The following is a 23,768-nucleotide window of genomic DNA, read 5'->3' on the forward strand; positions in this document are numbered from 1 at the left end:
CCTATCAGAGTGTACTGCCACTAATTATTCCATCCACCATGCCACTTCTGTCCAAACAGGAAATTCCCATTTCAGCTCTTGTTTATATTTTCAAAGGATAAAGGTGGTGGCATGTTTCGCCTTTCCAAACAGTGAATGAGATTTTGCCTTGTAACAGTTCTTCAACAGGGCGTAGCAGTGGTCCAGGTGATATTTTGACAGAAGTTAGGCACAGCACACTTGAGGGTAGTGCTGTTCAAATCAAATTTGTTTATATAGCACCTTTTACAACTGACGTTGTCACAAAGCAGCTTCACATAGTTTCAGAACAGAACATTTAAATCAAAGCCCAATGCGAGCAGCCGAAGGCGACAGTGGTAAGGAAAAACATTACTATTAATCATAATAGTGACATCAATCTTGGGGCATAATAATAGTTCACCAGATTGGAAGAATCAGTCAGTGTTGCTAATCTGAGTCCATTTCTAGTTCAGTGTAGTTGATCATGGTGAGTGGTCAGAGGCTGGCAGCAGTAGATGGAGGTGAGCAGCTGGTCTGGTCTGGTCTGGGCCGCAGGAGAATCCAGCAAACAATCTTCCGTCAGTGGGCCACCATTTTCTCAGAAAACAGTAAAGGGAAGCGGTTAGTTTAGTTGAGTGCAGCAGAGAAAAAGAGCATGTGACGGATCTGACTGTAACAGACTGGGAGGAGGGAAACCAGAAGGAGCTCAGGCAAGGACATCCTTCAGCTCCAAACAAGAGAAACTGTGAGCACATCATCCAGGTTTACCCTGATTCCCCATGTCCATGAGTTCCTGAAATGACAACCTTAAACTAGACAGAGGTTAGTGGCCAAAGGCTAAACTGAACAAGTGTGTTTTGAGCCTAGACTTAAACATAGTGACTGTGTCTGCATCCCGGACACTAGCTGGAAGATTGTTCCAGTGCTGAGGGGCTTTGTAGGAGAAGGCTTTCCCCCCGGCTGAAGTCTTATGAATTCTGGGTACTAGTAAGAGGCTGGCGCCCTGAGATCTGAGTAATCTTGGTGGTTCATAGTGCGTGATGAGGTCTCGCAAGTATTCAGGGGCGAGACCATGTAGGGATTTATATGTGAGTAAAAGAATTTTGTAACCGATACGGAATTTAACTGGAAGCCAGTGAAGGGCTGATAAGACTGGGCTGATATGATCAAATTTTCTAGTTTTAGTGAGGACCCTGGCTGCAGCATTTTGAATTAGTTTGAACAAGTTTCTGCTGGAGCATTCTGATAAAAGTGCATTGCAATAATCTAATCTTGATGTAATAAAAGCGTGAACTAATTTTTCCGCATCTGGGAGGGGTAAGGAATTTCTTAACTTAGCGAGGTTCCGAAGATGTAGGAAAGCTGTTTTTGTAATGTTACCTATATGCTGATCAAATGATAGATCTGAATCAATTATAACACCCAGATTTTTAGCTGATGAGCTCGGGAGAACAGGGAAGTCAAAATTATGTATTAAGTCCTTATTATACCTTATTCATACCAGGTTTTGTACCTATGAATCCAATGCTTCACTTCTTTAACACAGTCCTCCATTTTCTTTAGTGTAGGTTTGGCTGATAAGTATAACTGTGTCATCTGCATAACTGTGGAAGGTAATGCTATGCCTGCTAATAACTCTGCCCAGTGGCAGCATGTATAATATGAATAGTAAAGGTCCTAAAATGGAGCCTTGGAGAATTCCAAATCTCATTTTTGTACGAATAGAATAAACATTATTTACATACAAACTGGTAGCGATCTGTAAGGTAAGACTTAAATCATGATAGGGCTGGTCCTGTTATTCCAACCATGTTTTTTAATCTTTCTAGCAGAATAGTATGATCAATTGTATCAAAAGCTGCACTGAGGTCGAGCAGAACTAGCATGGATACGCAGCCTCGATCCGAGGCGAGTAGAAGGTCGTTTGCTATCTTAACTAAAGCCGTTTCGGTGCTATGGTGTGGCCTAAAACCAGATTGAAATTTTTCATATATCTTATTCTTATGCAAGCATTAGCTAAGTTGTTGGGCCACAACTTTTTCTAAGATCTTAGATATGAAGGGAAGGTTAGAGATGGGTCTGTAATTGGATAGTACACTAGGATCAAGATTCGGTTTCTTGATCAGGGGTTTAATAACTGCTAGTTTAAATGCTTTGGGTATGTGACCCAGTCTAAGGGATGAATTTATGATTGTTAAAAGGGGACTGATTATGACTGGTAATACTTCTTTAAATAGTTTTGTTGGTATTGCATCACGTGTGCAGGTCGTACAATTTGACAAGTAGATGATTTTCTCCAATTCTCAAATTAAAATAACTCATGTATGAGCGATTGTCATGTCATTTAAATGTTTTCTATGTCAGAGGAAAAAGAGCTAGCTAGAGTTAAACAGGTTAGCTAAAATTTGTCATTTGAAAAAAAAAAAGGTTTCAATATTACTTATGTAACATATAGCAGTTGATAGAATAACATACATAACATTAACGATGTTAACTACATTTGGGAGATACCAAAATACATATGTATCCAAAAATATAAGGTTAAATTGAAATACTTACGGGATGAAGCTGTTAACTGAGGCTGGTGAGAGCTGCTCGCGAGCCGCGGTCACTGAAAAGAGCGCGAATCTTCATCGTCTTCTTCTTCTGTGTTTTTACAGCGGTTTGCTTCTGCCACCTTCCTTTTTCTCATTCAGAGTTCGTTTATTTTAGAGCTGTTGTTCCAGTCCAGTCATCTTCAAAAACTTAAATAAGAATGTCCTCCCTTCAGCATTGCACTTATTAGTCTCCTTATTAACCCTATTTATCATAATCATTTCTGTCATTCGTGTCCCAGTCATTACATCAATATTCTAAAATATTACAATACAGAGCTTACCTATAACTGTATGGCATTTAACAAGTTAAAATAGTGATTCTATTTATTTAACATTTATTACATCATTTTCCAGTTACCAGTATTTTCTTTTATTTTTAGATGTGGGCCACATACGATTAATACGCAGTATTGAATAAAATGCTCTGATCAGTGTAGTGTGCTAACTGCAATGGCAATCGCCTCGCCAGCCGACAGTGCAAACGTGCAGCCAGAACTGGGCCAGATGCAGTGTGCTGCATTCATGCCGAGCCTCAGCTAGCCGACAGTGGCAACGTGCAGCCAGAACTGGGCCATATACAGGGTGCCGCATTCACGCCGAGCCTCAGTCAGCCGACAGTGCCAATGTGCAGCCGGAACTGGGCCAGATGCAGCATGCCGCATTTATGCCGAGCCTCAGCTAACCGACAGTGCCAACGTGCAGCCGGACTTGGGCCAGATACAGAGTGCCGCATTCACGCCGAGACGGCAGCCAGCCTACAGTGCCAACGTGCAGCCGGAACTGGGCCAGATGCAGCGTGCCGCATTCACGCCGAGCCTCAGCTAGCCGACAGTGCCAATGTGCAGCCAGACTTGGGCTAGATACAGGTTGCTCCATTCACGCCAAGACAGCAGCCAGCCGACAGTGCAAACGTGCAGCCAGAACTGGGCCAGATGCAGTGTGCCGCATTCATGCCGAGCCTCAGCTAGCCGACAGTGCCAACGTGCAGCCGGAACTGGGCCAGATACAGGGTGCCACATTCACGCTGAGCCTCAGCCAGCCGACAGTGCCAACGTGCAGCCGGAACTGGGCCAGATGCTGCATGCCGCATTTACGCCGAGCCTCAGCTAGCCGACAGCCAACGTGCAGCCGGAACTGGGCCAGATGCAGCATGCCGCATTTATGCTGAGCCTCAGCTAGCTGACAGTGCCAACGTGCAGCCGGAACTGGGCCAGATGTAGCGTGCCGCATTTACGCCGAGCCTCAGCTAGCCGACAGTGCCAACGTGCAGCCAGACTTGGGCAAGATACAGGGTGCCGCATACATGCCGAGATGGCAGCCAGCCGACAGTGCAAATGTGCAGCCAGAACTGGGCCAGATGCAGCGTGCCGCATTCATGCCGAGCCTCAGCTAGCCGAAAGTGCCAACATGCCGCCGGACTTGGGCCAGATACGGGGTGCCACATTCACGCCGAGACAGCAGCCAACCTACGGTGCCAACGTGCAACCGGAACTGGGCCAGATGCAGCGTGGCGCATTCACGCCGAGCATCAGCTAGCCGACAGTGCCAACGTGCAGCTGGACTTGGGCCAGATACAGGGTGCCGCATTCACGCTGAGACGGCAGCCAGCTGACAGTGCAAACGTGCAGCCAGAATTGGGCCAGATGCAGCGTGCCGCATTCATGCCGAGCCTCAGCTAGCCGACAGTGCCAACGTGCAGCCAGAACTGGGCCATATACAGGGTGCCACATTCACGCCGAGCCTCAGCCAGCCGACAGTGCCAACGTGCAGCCGGAACTGGGGCAGATGCAGCATGCCGCATTTACGCCGAGCCTCAGCTAGCTGACAGTGCCAACGTGCAGCCGGACTTGGGCCATATACAGGGTGCCGCATTCACGCCGAGACGGCAACCAGCCTACAGTGCCAACGTGCAGCCGGAACTGGGCCAGATGCAGCGTGCTGCATTCACGCCGAGCCTCAGCTAGCCAACAGTGCCAAAGTGCAGCCAGACTTGGGCTAGATACAGGGTGCTGCATTCACGCCAAGACAGCAGCCAGCCGACAGTGCAAACGTGCAGCCAGAACTGGGCCAGATGCAGCGTGCCGCATTCATGCCGAGCCTCAGCTAGCCGACAGTGCCAACTTGCCGCCGGACTTGGGCCATATACAGGGTGCCACATTCACGCTGAGACGGCAGCCAGCCGACAGTGCCAACGTGCAGAAGGAACTGGGCCAGATGCAGCATGCCGCATTTACGCTGAGCCTCAGCTAGCCGACAGTGCCAACGTGCAGCCAGACTTGTGCTAGATACAGGGTGCTGCATTCACGCCAAGACAGCAGCCAGCCGACAGTGCAAACGTGCAGCCAGAACTGGGCCAGATGCAGCGTGCCGCATTCATGCCGAGCCTCAGCTAGCCGACAGTGCCAACTTGCCGCCGGACTTGGGCCATATACAGGGTGCCACATTCACGCTGAGACGGCAGCCAGCCGACAGTGCCAACGTGCAGAAGGAACTGGGCCAGATGCAGCATGCCGCATTTACGCTGAGCCTCAGCTAGCCGACAGTGCCAACGTGCAGCCAGACTTGTGCTAGATACAGGGTGCTGCATTCACGCCAAGACAGCAGCCAGCCGACAGTGCAAACGTGCAGCCAGAACTGGGCCAGATGCAGCGTGCCGCATTCATGCCGAGCCTCAGCTAGCCGACAGAGCCAACGTGCAGCCGGAACTGGGCCAGATGCAGCATGCCGCATTTACGCTGAGCCTCAGCTAGCTTTGTGATATGGAGAAAATACTGACACTGAGATTAAATTGCAATGTATTATAATTGTGATACTGTTTGCAGTATTACAAATGCATTGTTAATACGAGTGCGACTGGCATTGGTGATAAGGTACAAATGATTAAATTCTTATGTCAGGCTGGATTGCATGTATACATTAATTCACTAAACCCACACATAAGACAGTGATTGGCCAGGATGGTGATTGGTTTGGGGCTTTTTTTTTTTTTTTTTTTTTTTTTTTTTTTTTTTTTTTTTTTAACATGTTGCATCCTGAAGCACAGCAGCAGATAAAGTGAAAAGTGACTGTAGTTTCAACTTTAGCCTCTTGAACTCTGTAGCTCATTTTTAGAGATTCTGATTCAGTTAACATGTTGTTTTGTGTCACCTCCTGTTTCATTATAAAACGCTCCTGATGTTTAATTGCTAAGTTTGTAAAGATGCTCCTGTGGAGAGCATCATGCAAAATGTTTGTAATTTATTTTTTTCCTTGTAATGTATTTATGTAGGCTCACGTCTGAGTAGTTGTGGTGCACCAGCGTGCATTTTCACTGGGTTACGAAAGGGATAATTTACTCTGCAACATGTTTGTCTCTTTTATTATCATTTTGTTTGCTTTTTTCTTTGTTTGCAGTGTGCTTGATGGTATTTGTTGTTTTTCATGTTCGTTCCTGAAAAGTGTCGGAATTCCTGAGTTACCTTCAGTTTTTAGCCTAGAACCAAAAACATTGATTAAATGTTCTGTTCATACATTTTCCTTTTAAATGAATGAAATTATGCGTTAAAAACTTTGGAAATGAAAATGTGCCAACCATGTTTTTATTTCTGTGTTTTGCACTCAATAATAATAATAATCCCATAAGAAATGTGTATTATTGTATTATTTCAGTTTTTGTCACACTGTGCTAAATTGTATGTGATTTGGTTTAAAGGGTCATATCCCATCATCCCATAATTTGAGTTTTAATCATAATATTTGTGGTGATCCTTTTTTATATATAATGTACAGGGGTTGGACAATGAAACTGAAACACCTGTCATTGTAGTGTGGGAGGTTTCATGGCTAAATTGGAGCAGCCCGGTGGGCAATCTTCATTAACTACACATTGCACCAGTAAGAGCAGAGTGTGAAGGGTTAATTAGCAGAGGGTAAGAGCACAGTTTTGCTCAAAATACTGCAATGCACACAACATTATGGGTGACACACCAGAGTTCAAAAGAGGACAAATTGTTGGTGCACGTCTTGCTGGAGCATCTGTGACTAAGACAGCAAGTCTTTGTGATGTATCAAGAGCCACGGTATCCAGGGTAACGTCAGCGTACCACCAAGAAGTAGGAAACACATCCAACAGGATTCACTGTGGATGCAGGAGGACGCTGTCTGAAAGGGATGTTCGGGTGCTGACCCGGATTGTATCCAAAAAACATAAAACCACGGCTGTCCAAATCACGGCAGAATTAAATGTGCACCTCAACTCTCCTGTTTCCACCAGAACTGTCCGTCGGGAGCTGCACAGGGTCAATATACACAGCCGGGCTACTGTAGCCAAACCTTTGGTCACTCACGCCAAACGTCGGTTTAAATGATGCAAGGAGCACAAATCTTGGGCTGTGGACACCCGGAGGAAACCCACGCAGACACGGGGAGAACACACCACACTCCTCACAGACAGTCACCCGGAGGAAACCCACGCAGACACAGGGAGAACACACCACACTCCTCACAGACAGTCACCTGGAGCGGGAAACAAACCCACAACCTCCAGGTCCCTGGAGCTGTGTGACTGCGACACTACCTGCTGCGCCACCGTGCCGCCCCATGGCTGACCACATCGGCCTCATTGTTGACAGCATGCTGGAACAGGACATCTATAGGCACCTATTCTCCCAAACATGAGATAAAAAGGCGCAAATCCAGTGGTCTCATGTTCTGTACAATTATAACAAAAGGTCAAAAGCCGTAGCATGTTAGGCCAGTGCTTGGACTGTGGAGGCAATGATCTAATCATGTTGCCAAGAGTTCTATTAAATCTTTCTGTGACACCATTCCCCATTGGATGATAGGGGGTGGAATGTGACTTTTGCACTCCAACCATCTGAAGAAGTTCTTTGATGAGTCTGCTTTGGAAACTAGCACCCTGATCCAAATGGATACGCTTTGGAAATCCGTAAATAAGAAAGAAGTCATTCCAAAGATGCCATGCTACCTGCTTAGCAGATTGGTCTTTACAAGGAAAAGTTTGTGCCATCTTTGTAAAATGATCTGTGATGACAAGGACATCTACAGACTTATCACCTTGTTCTGCGGAATAGGCTCGGTGGTCACTATGTTTGTGAGTGGAGCACAAGCATGTGGTTCAGGTGTCTTGCACATAATGCATTGGTCACATGTCCTAACATGGTTCACAATATCACGCTCCATGCCGCTCCAAAAAAATCTCTTCCTGGCTAGGGACAAAGTCCGAGACTGGCCCTGGTGGCCTGCAGCGTTGTGAAGGCCATGCAGGACCTCCTTCTTCAAACAGTCAGGAACTACATGTAGGAAACACTTTGTGTTTGTGAAATGGTCTTTTCTTGTTTTGTACAGCATACCATTCCTTAGAGTGAATTTATTCCAGTGCTTAAGAATTTTAATGACACTATGAGGTTCAGCGGCTCACTCACGCAAGGACTCACGTTGGACCGTGTATGTCTCTGCACATAAAACATGATTCTGCCTATAGTGCCATCCTGTTCTTGCAGAGCAAGCAGTGGCTCTGCGGAAGCGTAGTTCTGGGATTTTCCTCTTGAAGCTGGGGAATGTTCCCAACATCTGACTCACCCCACCTGTATGCTGTGCAGTGAACAAAGCAGCAACCTTCTCTGATGTCACAGAATGCCATGTGTCATGCAGTGTAGGTTCATTGACCATCCTTCTAATGCAGGGGTGTCAAACCAGATCACGGAGGGCCGTGTGGGTGCAGGTTTTTTTCTTTCCAACCACGCAGAAGCCACACCTCATTCCACCTGTTTTTAATCATTGGATCTAATCAATAGATCTTGACTTTCAGTAGTGTGGGCTTTTGCGTGGTTGAAAAGAACACCTGTACCCACATGGCCCTCCGTGGATTTGGTTTGACACCCCTGTTCTAACTTAATCATCACTCTGGTTCCGAACCTCATGACATTTGTTGGAATTCAGCGGACCAGTCAGATGGAGACAGTTTGGTATGTGCTGCCCTCTTGGGGGTTCTGCGCCCTCTCTTCCCAAATTGTCGTATGCCAGGCCCAGCTGTGAGCTTAAATAGGGGTTTGGCCTTTGCAGAGCACCTCTCAATGAAAATGCTGATAATACATGACCATACCTAAAGATGACGTGATCTTCTTTGCACATGGTGACTTTTTGTCATCCTCCATGAGGTCTGTCGCCTGGATGTCACTGATGACATCAATGGATCAATTTGAAAACCTTCCTCACATATGATGTGGCCAAGAAACTTCAAAGACCTCTAAAGGGAGGAGCATTTTTTTAGGTGAGAGGTTAAGATTGTCTTCTGCAAGTCGAGAGATCACCATCTCCATCCTCAGAAGGGCGACCTCTTCAGTAGGAACGAGTACCAGAAGATCATCCAAGTAGCAAAGTAGGCTTGAAAAGTTCTGGTCACCAAATATAGACATTATCATACGCATGAACGTGGCAGGACTGTTACATAACCCCTGAGGAAGAGTATATTTATGAAGCCCAAAAAGTGATGAAAAGGCAGTGTATTTCCTGTCGGAGAGGGATGTTATAAAAATCTGATGTGAGGTCCATGGTGGAGAAGAATGCGTTGCCAGCAAGTACTGCCAGAGTATCAGCTTGGTGAGGTAATGGATATGCATCCTTCACGGTTCTAGCAGTGAGCCATCTAAAGTCGGTGCAAATCCTAAGATCACCGTTTTTCTTCCACACCAAAACAAGCGGTGATGCATATTCACTGCATGACTTCTGTATAATGCCCTTTTCTTCCATTTCATTCAACGCAGTCCTCAGTTGCTTATAATGACTTGGACGAATACGCCGGTAGGGTAACTAGAAAGGCTTACTGTTGACTAAGTGAATGCAATGCACAAAGCCTTTAGCTTCACCACAGTCCATTTTGTGTCGAGAAAACACAGACTCATACTGCTCAATAAGTCGCAACAGCTTGTCCTTCCATTCCAGTGACACCTCACAAGATTTTAAGTCTAGATCCATTAATCCTAGAGTCTCTAAAACCTGTGTCATGTCTTCATCTGACCTGGACTGTGATTGTGCAATTTGAGTGCATTGCATGGCACAACGGACCTCATTAGGAGTGGACAGATCCTCCACCGCAACGCAGAGAGAAACATCCGCAATCTTTGCATTCTTTTTCAAAACAACAGCATGACTGGAGGGATTGATTACTTTGACTGGCACCCCATTACCCCACAAAGGAGCGATGACTCTTCCAACAAGGATGTGCTTTGGCCTGGCTCTTGATTGTGTAGGCTCCAAAAGTATTGTGCTGCCTGCTGACATTGATGACGAATCAGGTAACTTGCCCCATACAAGAATCTTGGTTCAAGAAACACACATTTTTTAACCTGTACTCTGTAACCTTTTCTTTTAACCCTGTAACCTGTGCCCACTTTATCAGGAACAGATTCACCTTTCCATCTCTCAGTATTGGACAACAGTGACATGAATTGATGGAGCTCATCATGCTGAGCCCTGCAAGGTAAGGACATCAACTTCCAATAACTGTCGGTGCTTTTCAGCGACGCTAACAGGTGCGTGATTGCATTACTCCCCAAGATCATCTGCTCTGATTGGCCTGGCACAACTAGTGCTGGAATGATCATCTTATACCCATAGACCGTGACATTAAGGTCATACAAGCCCTTAGAAGTAATATGATTACCACCACATCCAACAATAACAATGTTTTCAACCTCTTTCCTCATAATGCCAGGACAGTGCAGCAAAATGCTTTCTTCTGCAGCTTCACTTAGTGTGCAAGCCATTGATCCACTGTCTATCATTGCTCTGAGAGTAAGACCATCATGGACATCTACTGAGGCATAGAACAAGCTGTCAGCTGTTGCAATCCTCTGAGAACCAAGAAAAATTAATGTTTTGGACAAAGACATACGGGAAGTGTGAGATTCATAAAAGGACTCACTATTGTGAATGTCATCAACTCCTATTTTCTCGTTGGGAGGCTCACCATGCTCGTCTGCGCTGCCCTCCCCAAAGTGCAGACTGGCTAGTTTCCCTGGTGCTCAGGGGAAAGACTTTTCCTCTCAGTGCAGTTGTGGCATGTGACCAGCTGAATGGCACTGAAAACACAGTTTCTTCTCACGGCAGTGAGAAAGAGCAGAATGAGCGACGTTATTGCAGATAGAGCAAGGTGTGTTGTCAAAGCCTTCAATTCTGGGCAGCTTATTAGAAGTTCCCCTCCGAAAGCCAGACTGTACTGCTCCAGCATCACGCAGCAACATTTTCTCCAGCATCTCCACAACACGAGCTAAACTACTATGGTCAGAGCTAGACGGTAGCGGCGCCACTTGACTGCTGGAAGTAACAACTGGGCTAGGTCACACCTCTGCTTTGTTCACAGTGATTCCGCTTTTTTTTCTCAGTGTACACATGAGCAGAGGATGTGAAGCTTGCTTCAGCATAATACTCACTCAACACTTCCTGTACCTCATTCACTGACCACTTATCAATTGGCTTGGATCTAAGTGTAAGGGCCAGGTCTTTGCTTGGGCAGTTTCTAATGAGCATAAGTGTCACTTCCATTGCAGGATTGTCTAGTGACCTACCCTGTTCATTTAGACATTCTGCAGCAGTATCAGCAGCTTTGTTAAGTCTTAACCAATAATCATAGGGATTGTCCTTGTCCTTAGGCAATGTTGTGTAAAAGTCAGCTAGGGGAACAGAAGAATACTTAGTACAGCTGAAGTGTTTCCTCAGAAGGCTATAAATTATGTCAGTGTGGTTCTGAATGTCAAGATTACTATTTCGAATTTCAAATCTCACAACATCTTTTGCTTTTCCTCGAAAATGCACAAGGATCTCTTCAGCCTGCTCCTCAAATCTGAGATTCATCCTTTTTTTAAAAGTTCTCATAAGTTCCTCCCATTCATGTATAGAGACGGTGTCTGAGCCATCCCCTTTAAAGTTTGGAAGTTCTTTAACTTTCCTTGGTGTGACCAACTAAACCTGTGACGGATCGACAACTTGACTGTTCATTGGACTGAGACTTATGACTAATGTCAGCTTGTGTATTTGCTACATGAGAAGCTAAAGGGCTGGATGACGAAATGTGAGATAAGATGCTAACTGCTAACTGTTGGCTAATCTGTTGTACTATGCTACTCATTTGATCAACCAAACTAGATAGATCATGTGTGCAATCCGGCGTAGATGCAGTGACAGGATGTGAAGTTTGAGAGACACCAATTTGGTAAAATGCAGGAAGTATACCTTCACTGTCTGCCACAGGCACTTTTTAAAGATCAGGTGGATATTATTATTACAATATTACTAACGGAGCCATCAACAGAAAATGGTATGGGTGTCAATGTGCCCCTTCTCCTACCAACTGATGGCCTAGGACTGTCCAAATCAGAGTGTTTACTCTGACTGGAATACGTCTTTCTGCCTTAGGGTAAAATATAGTAATAACAGAAGCTAAGTGGAACACACACAAAAACCACCAACAATTAAAAAAAAGTAACTGTCAGAGAGGCTCAAACTTGGCTTGGTAAATGGAGCAAAGGTAGGACAACCTTCGGTTCCAGACAGATATCCGGTTTTGGAGTTCAGATGCCCCCGGTGTAAAAAAAGGGCAAATTCTATCCCAATCCCCATCCCATTCCCAAACACGCACACACACACACACACACACACACACACCCACACACACACAAATCCAATGTTATTGGATTCTGAAGGGCTATGTTCTGGTCATTGGCAACACTGGGATCTGTCTCAAAGATGGATTCCAACCTGTAGAACCAGCTGGACCCAGTTTTGGAGTTCAGATGCCCTCTGGTGTAAAATAAGAGCCAATTCTATCTCAATCCCTGTCCCATTCTCTCTCGCACACACACACACACATGCAGACAAAAATAAATATCCAATGTTATTGGATTCTGAAGGGCTATGTTCTGGTCTATGGCAACACTGGGATCTGTCTCAAAGATTGATCTCAACCTGTAGAACCAGCTGTACTCAGTTTTGGAGTTCAGATGCCCTCTGGTGTAAAAAAGGGCCAGTTCCACCTCAATCCCTGTCCCATTCTCTCTCTCACACACACTCACACACACATGAATCCAATGTTATGTCGAGCTGCGTGCGAATTCTGAGTTTTCTGTGCGAGCTGCATGAGTTTTGTGCGCGAGTTCTCAAATTTTTTCGTGCGAGCATCTCGCGCTCTGAGTGTTTTGTGCGAGCTGCTCGCTCTCTGAGTGTGTTGTGCGAGCTGCGCGCTCTCTGAGTGTGTTGTGCGAGCTGCGCGCTCTCTCTGAGTGTGTTGTGCGAGCTGCTCGCTCTCTCTGAGTGTTTTGTGCGAGCTGCTCGCTCTCAGTGTTTTGTGCGAGCTGCTCGCTCTCTCTGAGTGTTTTGTGCGAGCTGCTCGCTCTCTCTGAGTGTTTTGTGCAAGCTGCTCGCTCTGAGTGTTTTGTGCGAGCTGCTCGCTCTGAGTGTGTTGTGCGAGCTGCTCGCTCTGAGTGTTTTGTGCGAGCTTCTCGCTCTCTGAGTGTTTTGTGCGAGCTTCTCGCTCTCTGAGTGTTTTGTGCGAGCTTCTGGCTCTCTGAGTGTTTTGTGCGAGCTGCTCGCTCTCTGAGTATTTTGTGCGAGCTGCTGGCTCTCTGAGTGTTTTGTGCGAGCTGCTCGCTCTCTCTGAGTGTTTTTTGTGAGCTGCTCGCTCTCTCTGAGTGTGTTGTGCGAGCTGCGCTTTCTCTGAGTGTTTTGTGCGAGCTGCGCTCTGTCTCTGAGTGTGTTTTGTGGGAGCTGCTCCCTCTCTCTGAGTGTTTTGTGCGAGGTGCGCGCTCTCTCTTCGTGCTTGTGCGAGCTGCGTCCTCTCTCTGAGTGTTTTGTGCGAACTGCTCTCTCTCTCTGAGCATTCTGTGCATGCTGCGCGCTCTCTCTGAGTGTTTTGTGCAAACTGCGCGCTCTCTCTGAGTGTTTTGTGTGAGCTGCTCTCTCTCTCTGAGTGTTTTGTGCGAGCTGCTCGCTCTCTCTGAGTGTGTTTTGCGAGCTGCTCGCTCTCTCTGAGTGTTTTGTGCGAGCTGCTCGCTCTCTCTGAGTGTTTTGTGCGAGCTGCTCGCTCTGAGTGTGTTGTGCGAGCTTCTCGCTCTCTGAGTGTTTTGTGCGAGCTGCTGGCTCTCTGAGTGTTTTGTGCGAGCTGCTCGCTCTGAGTGTTTTGTGCGAGCTGCTGGCTCTCTGAGTGTTTTGTGCGAGCTGCTCGCTCTCTGAGTGTTTTGTGCGAGCTGCTCTCTCTGAATGTTTTGTGCGAGCTGCTCGCTCTCTCTGAGTGTGTTGTGGGAGCTGCGCTCTCTCTGAGTGTTTTGTGGGACCTGCGCTCTGTCTCTGAGTGTGTTGTGGGAGCTGCGCTCTGTCTCTGAGTGTTTTGTGGTTGCTGCACTCTCTCTGAGTGTGTTGTGCGAGCTGCGCTTTCTCTGAGTGTTTTGTGCGAGCTGCGCTCTGTCTCTGAGTGTGTTTTGTGGGAGCTGCGCCCTCTCTCTGAGTGTTTTGTGCGAGGTGCGCGCTCTGTCTTCGTGCTTTGTGCGAGCTGTGCCCTCTCTCTGAGTGTTTTGTGCGAGCTGCTCGCTCTCTGACTGTTTTGTGCGAGCTGCTCGCTCTCTGTGTTTTGTGCCAGTTGCTCGCTCTGAGTGTTTTGTGCGAGCTGCTCTCTCTGAATGTTTTGTGCGAGCTGCTCGCTCTCTCTGAGTGTGTTGTGGGAGCTGCGCTCTCTCTGAGTGTTTTGTGCGAGCTGCGCCCTCTCTCTGAGTGTTTTGTGCGAACTGCTCTCTCTCTCTGAGCATTCTGTGCATGCTGCGCGCTCTCTCTGAGTGTTTTGTGCAAACTGCGCGCTCTCTCTAAGTGTTTTGTGCGTGCTGCGCGCTTTCTCTGAGTGTTTTGTGCGAATTGCACGCGCTCTCTCTGAGTGTTTTGTGTGAGCTGCTCTCTCTCTCTGAGTGTGTTTTGCGAGCTGCTCGCTCTCTCTGAGTGTTTTGTGCGAGCTGCTCGCTCTCTCTGAGTGTTTTGTGCGAGCTGCTCGCTCTCTCAGTGTTTTGTGCGAGCTGCTCGCTCTGAGTGTTTTGTGCGAGCTGCTCGCTCTGAGTGTGTTGTGCGAGCTGCTCGCTCTGAGTGTTTTGTGCGAACTGCTCGCTCTGAGTGTTTTGTGCGAGCTTCTCGCTCTCTGAGTGTTTTGTGCGAGCTGCTCGCTCTCTGAGTGTTTTGTGCGAGCTTCTCGCTCTCTGAGTATTTTGTGCGAGCTGCTGGCTCTCTGAGTGTTTTGTGCGAGCTGCTCGCTCTCTCTGAGTGTTTTGTGCGAGCTGCTGTCTCTCTGAGTGTTTTGTGTGAGCTGCTCTCTCTGAATGTTTTGTGCGAGCTGCTCGCTCTCTCTGAGTGTGTTGTGGGATCTGCGCTCTCTCTGAGTGTTTTGTGGGACCTGCGCTCTGTCTCTGAGTGTGTTGTGGGAGCTGCGCTCTGTCTCTGAGTGTTTTGTGGTTGCTGCACTCTCTCTGAGTGTGTTGTGCGAGCTGCACTTTCTCTGAGTGTTTTGTGCGAGCTGCGCTCTGTCTCTGAGTGTGTTTTGTGGGAGCTGCGCCCTCTCTCTGAGTGTTTTGTGCGAGCTGCTCGCTCTCTGACTGTTTTGTGCGAGCTGCTCGCTCTCTCTGAGTGTTTTGTGCGAGCTGCTCGCTCTGAGTGTTTTGTGCGAGCTGCTCGCTCTGAGTGTTTTGTGCGAGCTGCTCGCTCTGAGTGTGTTGTGCGAGCTGCTCGCTCTGAGTGTTTTGTGCGAACTGCTCGCTCTGAGTGTTTTGTGCGAGCTTCTCGCTCTCTGAGTGTTTTGTGCGAGCTGCTCGCTCTCTGAGTGTTTTGTGCGAGCTTCTCGCTCTCTGAGTATTTTGTGCGAGCTGCTGGCTCTCTGAGTGTTTTGTGCGAGCTGCTCGCTCTCTCTGAGTGTTTTGTGCGAGCTGCTCGCTCTCTCTGAGTGTTTTGTGCGAGCTGCTCGCTCTCTCTGAGTGTTTTGTGCGAGCTGCTCGCTCTGAGTGTGTTGTGCGAGCTGCTCGCTCTGAGTGTTTTGTGCGAACTGCTTTCTCTGAGTGTTTTGTGCGAGCTGCTCGCTCTCTGAGTGTTTTGTGCGAGCTTCTCGCTCTCTGAGTATTTTGTGCGAGCTGCTGGCTCTCTGAGTGTTTTGTGCGAGCTGCTCGCTCTGAGTGTTTTGTGCGAGCTGCTCGCTCTGAGTGTTTTGTGCGAGCTGCTCGCTCTGAGTGTTTTGTGCGAGCTGCTCGCTCTGAGTGTGTTGTGCGAGCTGCTCGCTCTGAGTGTTTTGTGCGAACTGCTCGCTCTGAGTGTTTTGTGCGAGCTTCTCGCTCTCTGAGTGTTTTGTGCGAGCTGCTCGCTCTCTGAGTGTTTTGTGCGAGCTTCTCGCTCTCTGAGTATTTTGTGCGAGCTGCTGGCTCTCTGAGTGTTTTGTGCGAGCTGCTCGCTCTCTCTGAGTGTTTTGTGCGAGCTGCTCGCTCTCTCTGAGTGTTTTGTGCGAGCTGCTCGCTCTGAGTGTGTTGTGCGAGCTGCTCGCTCTGAGTGTTTTGTGCGAACTGCTTGCTCTGAGTGTTTTGTGCGAGCTTCTCGCTCTCTGAGTGTTTTGTGCGAGCTTCTCGCTCTCTGAGTGTTTTGTGCGAGCTGCTCGCTCTCTGAGTGTTTTGTGCGAGCTTCTCGCTCTCTGAGTATTTTGTGCGAGCTGCTGGCTCTCTGAGTGTTTTGTGCGAGCTGCTCGCTCTCTGAGTGTTTTGTGTGAGCTGCTCTCTCTGAATGTTTTGTGCAAGCTGCTCGCTCTCTCTGAGTGTGTTGTGGGAGCTGCGCTCTCTCTGAGTGTTTTGTGGGACCTGCGCTCTGTCTCTGAGTGTGTTGTGGGAGCTGCGCTCTGTCTCTGAGTGTTTTGTGGTTGCTGCACTCTCTCTGAGTGTGTTTTGTGGGAGCTGCGCCCTCTCTCTGAGTGTTTTGTGCGAGGTGCGCGCTCTCTCTTCGTGCTTTGTGCGAGCTGCACCCTCTCTCTGAGTGTTTTGTGCGAGCTGCTCGCTCTCTGAGTGTTTTGTGTGAGCTGCTCGCTCTCAGTGTTTTGTGCCAGTTGCTCGCTCTGAGTGTTTTGTGCTAGCTGCTCGCTCTCTGAGTGTTTTGTGCGAGCTTCTCGCTCTCTGAGTATTTTGTGCGAGCTGCTGGCTCTCTGAGTGTTTTGTGCGAGCTGCTCGCTCTCTGAGTGTTTTGTGCAAACTGCGCGCTCTCTCTGAGTGTTTTGTGCAAACTCCGCGCTTTATCTGTGTGTTTTGTGCGTGCTCCGCGTTCTCTCTAAGTATTTTGTGCGTTCTGCGCGCTTTCTCTGAGTGTTTTGTGAAAACTGCGCGCTTTCTCTGAGTGTTTTGTGCTGCTCGCTCTCACTTTTTTTTTGTGCGTGCTGCGTGCTTTCTCTGAATGTTTTGTGCGTGCTGCGTGCTCTCTCTGAGTCTTTTGTGCAAAATGCGTGCTCTCCCTGAGTCTTTTGTGCAAACTGCGCACTCTCTCTGAGTGTTTTGTGCGAACTGCGTGCTTTCTCTGAGTGTTTAGTGTGAGCTGCGCGCTCTCTCTGAGTGTTTTGTGCGAGCTGCTCGGTATTTCTGAGGTTTTTTTTGCGAGCTGCATGCTCTCTCTGAGTGTTTTGTGCGTGCTGCTCGCCCTCTCTCAGTGTTTTGTGCGAGCTGCTCTCTCTCTCTGAGTGTGTTGTGGGAGCTGCTCGCTCTCTCTGAGTGTGTTGTGGGAGCTGCTCTCTCTCTCTGAGTGTTTTGTGCGAGCTGCTTGCTCTCTCTGAGTGTTTTGTGCGAGCTGCTCGCTCTCTCTGAGTGTTTTGTGCGAGCTGCTCGCTCTCTGAGCATTCTGTGCGAACTGCGCGCTTTCTCTGAGTGTTTTGTGCGAACTGCACGCTCTCTCTGAGCATTCTGTGCGTGCTGCGCGCTCTCTCTAAGTGTTTTGTGCGAACTGCGCTCTCTCGCTGAGTGTTTTGTGCGCGCTGCGCACTCTCTCTGAGTGTTTTGTGCATGCTGCGTGCTTTCTCTGAGTCTTTTGTGCAAACTGCGCGCTCTCACTAAGTGTTTTGTGCGTGCTGCACGCTTTCTCTGAGTCTTTTGTGCGAACTGCGCTCTCTCTCTGAGTGTTTTGTGCGCGCTGCGCGCTCTCTCTGAGCATTCTGTGCGTGCTGCGCGCTCTCTCTGAGTGTTTTGTGCGAACTGCACACTCTCTATGAGTATTCTGTGCGTGCTGCGCGCTCTCTCTGAGTGTTTTGTGCGAACTGCACACTCTCTATGAGTATTCTGTGCGTGCTGCGCGCTCTCTCTGAGTGTTTTGTGCGAACTGCGCGCGCTCTTTCTGAATCTTTTTTGCAAACTGCTTGCTCTCTCTGAGTCTTTTTTGCAAACTGCGCGCTCTCTGAGTGTTTTGTGCAAACTGCGCGCTCTCTCTGAGTGTTTTGTGCGATCTGCGCGCTCTCTCTGAGTGTTTTGTGGGACCTGCGCTCTGTCTCTGAGTGTGTTGTGGGAGCTGCGCTCTGTCTCTGAGTGTTTTGTGGGACCTGCGCTCTGTCTCTGAGTGTGTTGTGGGAGCTGCGCTCTGTCTCTGAGTGTTTTGTGGTTGCTGCACTCTCTCTGAGTGTGTTGTGTGAGCTTATAAATTTAATTCCAATATATTCAACAACAATAAACCTATTGAGAGAAAATCCCAGTTACGTAAGTGCTCATATGTCAGCTTTGGGATGATATAGGCTGAAAATAATCACACCCCTGTGTAAGTCAGGACCTGCTTAATCAACATCGTGAGTTTGGAAGAAATCTGAGACGGTCAAAAATTTAGCTTAAAAAAACACAAAGGGGTACCCCTTAGTGTTTTTTTGGGTGAAAAATGTGACCTCCTCAGATCTTCTTCAAACCCACACCGTGTGTCAGGGAGGTCCTGACGAAGACAGTGGTGTGGTAATTTTTGCCCACCACATCCCAAAGCTGAGATAAAGGGACATGTTGTGCTGCATAAAATGTATAACTGTAAATTTCATGATGGGATTCCTACTTCCAATGAAACCAGGTAAACACATGAGTAGAAGGGTGCGATCAGAAAAGCCTAGTCAGTCCAATATATCCTACATTGCATCTGTATTTTGCTTTATTGGACGTATAACAAGCTCATAAATTTAATTCCAATAAATTCAACAACAATGAACCTATTGAGAGAAAATCCCAGTAACGTAAGTCCTCATATCTCAGCTTTGGGATGAGATAAGCTGAAAATAATCACACCCCTGTGTAAGTCAGGACCTGCTTAATCGTGAGTTTGGAAACAATCTGAGACGGTCAAAAATTTAGTCTAAAAAAACACAAAGGGGTACCCCTTAGTGTTTTTTTGGGAGAAAAATGTGACCTCCTCATATCTTCTTCAAACCCACACCGTGTGTCAGGGAGGGCCTGACGAAGAGAGTGATGCGGTAATTTTTGCCCTACCACATCCCAGTGCTGAGATATAGGGACACGTTGTGTTGCATAAAATGTATAACTGTATATTTCATGATGGGATTCCTACTTCCAGTGAAGCTAGGTAAACACATGAGTAGAAGGGTGCGATCAGAAAAGCCTAGTCAGTCCAATATATCCTACATTGCATCTGTATTTTGCTTTATTGGACATATAACAAGCTCAAAAATTTAATTTAAATTATTTGCAATTTGCTAAGACACATGGAAGACCTTTACATCCTGAGGTAGTGATAGCTTACAACCCGGTCTCACACCTACTCATGATATAGTCACATATATAGGAGACTGCAATTCATGCTGAAAATATGCGATATGTCACGTATTGCAGACTACTATATCACGAGTTGGTGTGAGACCAGGTTGTAGCTTAACATTACTGGCTGATGTAACTTTGCTAACTGACAAAGCGACACATTTATGTTATGATTAAAACCAATATTTAACAAAAAATATATTCATTAAACACATGTAAAATGTTGTATTCTAATGAAATGATATTTAAAAGAGACCGTTACAAACTGGCTCCAATGGGAAAGCTCCATGGCTGGCGTTGCCAGCTCCTGCACGAGTTATGCACAGGGGCCGTGTCTTCATTAATTCAGACTTATTATCCTGGATTTAAGTCCTTTATAGAGTATTTAGTTATTTTTTTATAACGTCTCTTCCTTACACATGTAAACAATCGTACACACAAAAAAACGCGTGTATTTGTATAACTAAAAATGTGAGTCTGTAAACAAGTTTTAGTCCCCACACAAAGAGAGAGTCCACCAGTTTCGCTACACTACACTTTGGTTGGGTTTTTATGTATGGTTTCTAATTCTATATTTTTGTTGTGATATCAGTTATATTTGAATATGTATTTTGTCTCGTTCACCAGTGATATTTTTCAGTTACTGTAGTTAAAAAAGCATTTAACTAATCCATACGGGCCTACTTACATATTCATGATAGGATTTACATCACACACTGTAGCTGACACGCAACATAAATCCTTTGTGAACGTAGTCATCTGAATTATTCATAACATAGTGAGCGAAGCACTGACCTATGGCTACGTTGAGCCCTACGTGAGCAGTGTGAAGACAGCAATACTAGTAAGCTGATCCCCATAGCAACTGGAAGTTTATTTAGACTAAATTTTTGACCATCTCAGATTTCTTTCAAACTCACGATGTTGATTAAGCAGGTCCTGACTTACACAGGGGTGTGATTATTTTCAGCTTATCTCATCCCAAAGCTGAGATATGAGGACTAACGTTACTGGGATTTTCTCTCAATAGGTTTATTGGTGTTCGATTCCCGCTCCAGGTGACTGTTGGTGTGTTCTCCCCGTGTCCACGTGGGTTTCCTCCGGATGCTCCGGTTTCCTCCCACAGTCCAAAAAACACACGTTGCAGGTGGATTGGCGACTCGAAAGTGTCCGTAGGTGTGAGTGTGTGAGTGAATGTGTGTGTGTCTGTGTTGCCCTGTGAAGGACTGGCGTCCCCTCCAGGGTGTATTCCCGCCTTGCGGCCGATGATTCCAGGTAGGCTCTGGACCCCCCGCGACCCTAAATTGGATAAGCGGTTACAGATAATGGATGGATGGATGGAAATAAATTTATGAGCTTGTTATACGTCCAATAAAGCAAAATACAGATGCAATGTAGGATATATTGGACTGACTAGGCTTTTCTGATCGCACCCTTCTACTCATGTGTTTACCTAGCTTCACTGGAAGTAGGAATCCCATCATGAAATTTACAGTTATAAATTTTATGCAGCACAACATGTCCCTATATCTCAGCTTTGGGATGTGGTAGGGCAAAAATTACCACACCACTCTCTTCGTCAGGACCTCCCTGACACACGGTGTGGGTTTGAAGAAGATCTGAGGAGGTCACATTTTTCACCCAAAAAAACACTAAGTGGTAAAAAATTATGGGGCATTTCTCTTTCTCGGTCGCGTTCGATGTCACCCGTCCGGGCTTATGGACCAGTAAGATCATTGAGACGATAGCGTATTACTGACGAAATTAGTCCCGGTTTCCAACCCAGGTGCCGGGCAGAGCGATGGGGAGTGGTCCCCAAGGTCCGTGGGGCCTGTCAGTGGGGTCACTGTCATAAATCCGAGTGGTTTCCACTCGGTCCGCCTCGACCGGGTACCTTTAAGGTCGAGTCCCAACCCCGGATCTCGTATCACGGTGGTATTGGGACGGCTTGTGGGTCTATAGGCCACTGACCATCTTGCACCACTTGAAACGGTCGGAGGCAAAGAGCGCATTAGAGGTGACACGGATCGGTCTTCCACAGACCGCGGCTGGAAGTTCGCAGGGTCAGCCTACGGATCGACCCTTAGTCTTCTTAAACGCAGACTTCTGTAGGCTCCGGGGGCAAACCGTAAACCTATGCCGACCTCCTCGCTCTTTAAGGGGGCCAGGATTCTCTTCCATTCTCTTCCCTTAACGGCCGTCCTTTACGACCGTTTGAGCTCGGTGTACGCGGAGCACCAGGGGCAGGCTTCTAAGCCGAAATACCGTCGCCGAACGATCCTACCCGCCTTGTGCTCCCAGCCTCCATGGCTCGTGGATGCCCGTAAGAGGCGTCCGCTTGTCCAGAATTGTTCCGAGGGGGACTTAGTCGGTCGGTCGATCCAACAGTAGGTCCGTTCAACGTCCGCGCCGGTGGTGCCTTAGAGTCGGGATCCGTTTGAGGGAAGGACCCATCCCCTAGCCTGCACCGTCCAGGTGAGAATCATACGTTTTCCAAGTTGCGGAGCCGATTGCAGACCCCCACAGCGGGGTCGCATTCGATCCTCTTCGCTGGTTTCCCTTGAGATTATTCTCACTGTCACCATGCGCCCCCTCTCTTTCCTCAGCCAGGGTTTGAGATCCAGGGGGATCGGTCTGGGTGATCCTGCCAGTATCATATGCTTGTCTCAAAGATTAAGCCATGCAAGTCTAAGTACACACGGTTTAGTACAGTGAAACTGCGAATGGCTCATTAAATCAGTTATGGTTCCTTTGATCGCTCCACACGTTACTTGGTATAACTGTGGTAATTCCAGAGCTAAAACATGCAAACGAAGCGTTGGAAGGGTTCTGGGGGTCGGCGATGGTAGGCTACGGGCCTACCGTGGTGACCACGGGTAACGGGGAATCTGGGTTCGATTCCGGAGAGGGAGCCTGAGAAACGACTACCACATCCAAGGAAGGCAGCAGGCGCGCAAATTACCCATTCCCGACACGGGGAGGTAGTGACGAAAAATATTGATGCGGGTCCTATGATCCTGTGGAGCATAATCTACATCCGTGAGTGAGAACCCATTGGAGGGCAAGTCTGGTGCCAGCAGCCGCGGTAATTCCAGCTCCAATAGCGTATGCTGAGATTGCTGCAGTTGTGAGACCTGGTCCCTACCACCGGTGTCCTCTGCTCGCCGGCCGTGGAGAAGCCCGTTTACTTTGAACAAAGCAGAGTGCTCAAAGCAGGCCGACACGTGCCATGACTGACTGAGCTAGGAATAATGGAATAGGGCCCTCCGCAGGGCGTCGGGGTCTCTCTTTCGGTACGGCTGGTCGTTCCGGAGTGGGGCTCAGGGGCTTTCACGGTCCTATTTCGTGGGTTTTAAGGACCGAGGACAATGATTTAGAGGGACGGCCGGGGGCATTCGTACCACACCGACAGAGGTGAAATTCGTTGACCGGTGTGGGACGGACGAAAGCGAAGGCATTTGCCAAGAATGTTTTCATTAATCAAGAACGAAAGTCTGGGGAGCGAAGACGATCAGGTACCATCGTAGTTCCGACCGTAAACTATGCCGACCCTCTGGGGGGCTCTGGGGGGAGTATGGTTGCAAAGCTGAAACTTAAAGGAATTGACGGAAGGGAACCACAAGGAGTGGAACTTGCGGCTTAATTTGACTCAACACGGGGAAACTCACCCGGCCCGGACACGGTAAGGATTGACAGATTGATGGCTCTTTCTTGATTCTGTGGGTGGTGGTGCATGGCCGTTGGTAGTTCGTGGAGCGATTTGTCTGGTTAAATCCGATAACGGACGAGACCCTGTGCCTTAAAAAGTTACATGGCCCTCCCTGGGTCCCTGTGGGGGCAGGCGGCCCGAGGGGTCAGCGGTCGGTGGCCGAAATTCTTAGAGCGATCCGGGGCGAGGCAAAGCCATATGAGATTCGGGGCAATAACAGGTCTGTGATGCCCTTAGGCGCCCTGGGCCGCACGTGAGTTACACTGGCTGGTTCAGCGTGTGCATCCATCCTATGCCGAAAGGCCTGGGCAATCCTATGAACGCCTTCCCCGCTGGGGATAGGGGATTGTAACTTTTCCCCTTGAACGAGGTATTCCAAGTAGTCGCGGGTCACCAGCCCGCGTCGATTAAGTCCCTGCCCTTTGTACACACCGCCCGTCGCTACTACCGATTGGATGGCCTGGTGAGGTCCTCGGAACGTCCCCGAGGTGCCCCTTTACCGGGGGGTTGCCTCGTTGAGGTGGGAAGTTGATCGAACCTGGGCATCTAGAGGGAGTAAAAGTCGTAACAAGGTTTTCGTAGGGGAACCTGCGAAAGGATCATTAACGGTCACCTGGCCGTAGTGGGTGCCCGCCCTCCATGCCAGTAGCCGGCAACAGTTCAGCAACAGTTCCAGCACACCGA

Source organism: Hoplias malabaricus, chromosome X1, assembly GCF_029633855.1.
Source record: "Hoplias malabaricus isolate fHopMal1 chromosome X1, fHopMal1.hap1, whole genome shotgun sequence".
Taxonomy (NCBI): Eukaryota; Metazoa; Chordata; class Actinopteri; order Characiformes; family Erythrinidae; genus Hoplias; species Hoplias malabaricus.